The sequence below is a fragment of the Saccostrea echinata genome, unplaced genomic scaffold (assembly GCF_033153115.1).
Source record: "Saccostrea echinata isolate AGI-Se365-2 ecotype Australia unplaced genomic scaffold, CSIRO_AGI_Sech_v1 ptg000037l, whole genome shotgun sequence".
Classification (NCBI taxonomy): domain Eukaryota; kingdom Metazoa; phylum Mollusca; class Bivalvia; order Ostreida; family Ostreidae; genus Saccostrea; species Saccostrea echinata.
The window spans coordinates 2,603,835-2,605,710 of record NW_026889786.1 but is presented as its reverse complement, the minus strand read 5'-3'; the positions used below and the strand labels follow the sequence as shown (position 1 = coordinate 2,605,710).

General features: G+C 32.3%; 1 long non-coding RNA gene across 1 annotated transcript; it reads left to right on the top strand.

Annotated features, from left to right (window-relative positions):
- The first annotated feature begins 984 nt into the window (after positions 1 to 984).
- On the top strand, positions 985 to 1,652 carry LOC133200195 (uncharacterized). The gene is made up of 3 exons (XR_009722898.1): positions 985 to 1,110; positions 1,446 to 1,505; positions 1,603 to 1,652. It is a non-coding gene; the product is annotated as an uncharacterized LOC133200195 (long non-coding RNA).
- The last annotated feature ends 224 nt before the right edge of the window (positions 1,653 to 1,876 follow it).

Genomic DNA, 1,876 nt, shown 5'->3' with positions numbered 1-1,876 from the left:
TTTATCATCATTCAAATGTATCCAATGTAATCAAAAGCATGTAGAAAAATGAAAAGGATTTTTAGGCTGGTGCATGTAACAATTGGGCTTATGTATATGTCTCTCCCATGCAATACTTAAACCAGGTAGCACTGCAGGAGATAGGGTTAGAAGGGCAGGTCTCGCTACCCGCCTTAGAACGCTGGCGATCGTTCAGGCCTGGGCACTAATGTTTCACGCAGGCCCCCAGCGTGCCCCTTACATGTGTAGTTACACTGGCGCACTGGTCGGCTCCCCAGTTTCCCCACAAAAATGTGCATGCGGCCAACATCCACCACTTATGATCAATGTAATAAATGTTTTAAAAAATATATATCGGTTTTTCAGTTATCTCTTGGAATCAGTACTTACTAAGTGAGGATAACCAAAGTGCATTTAAAGCTGTATCGCATGGGGAATTTTGTGTTTTTTGTGAATTCAATAATTAATAGGATTTGATTGTTCATTACTTAAACAAAGTCCGCATTCGTCAAATAGGTTGTCAAAGTATTAATTCATTCTTTCTTAAGGAAAAAGTAAAACAATAATTCATTCAAATTACATGTATTCAAATAATACCTTCATGATGCATAACATGTAGTCTGCAATCGGAAACAGAAAGCCTTTAGCTTTAATCAGTTAATATAAATTTTTATTCCTGTAACATTGAGTATAAAATAGTTTTCGAAGGTTCAAAATACCGCGTCCTCATTTGTAATCATATAAATCTATTCAAAGTTTACAATAACATCCTCTTGTGGGTAAACATTCGATTCGAATCGCATGGAGTATATTTTTGAATACCGGTATGAACATTCAGATTTTGATACCTAATTATAAACCATTTTAATTTGATATTAGAATTCTAAAATATAAGAAATGAAAGACGTGTTTAGAAAAAAAAACTTTTGCTTTTTAATAAGGAGTTCATCAATTATAACAGGTACGAAGCTTTTCAGTATCACAGCACAAGACAGGAATGGTGGAACTGTAACTGTTAGAGCAACAGGAAAAATCAGTGACATCGTTACAATCAATCAAACACAGAGTGATTCCTGGGCAGTTTTTCTGAAAAAGAAGCTAGATAGAGAGGTTTAAAATTTGCATATGTTGAACATTTTTCTAGATATTTAGCGTATGATGTGAATTGAAGAACGTAAATCGTTATATAAACTTCTTGTGGAGTGTTTACATGTCTTTAAAGTAGTATTAACCTTAATCTAACTTGCCAAGTACTTAAAATGTGGTAATCATTTATAATTTATAATTTTTTTTTATAAAAACTAAAAATAAATTCAATATAAAAATTGTATCAAACTCATGAAAAGGGTACTAATGAATGTTTTACACATCGTAAATTCAAAACGACACAGAAATATATTTTAAACAGTGTACAGTGAGTCTGAAATATTTAATTTATTTTTCAGACACATTCACAATATCTGTTAAGATTCATTGCAATTAGCAGCGAAGAGGATGCTCCTTCGGTAAGATCTTGTTCGTAAATATGGCAAAGCTAAGAAAAATTCGATTGAAATTTGTATGTGTTTATACAGTGTATTTAAATATGTTTAAACTTTGTAGTCCGCCTTAGATGTAACCCTTTTTGTGAATGACGTAAATGATGAACCTCCTCGATTCTCACAATCTATATACCATGTCCAAGTCCCAGAGGTAAAAAACGTTGTATAAGTATATTTATACAATTTATTACACATAAAATGATAATATAAACTACATTCTTAAAAATCAATCTTCCAATTCAATATAGTATTATACGTCCCCGTAACATATAATTGTCTTTTATCAGAGCCACTCTATAGGTGATGTATTTAATGTCTCCATCTCCGCAACTGAC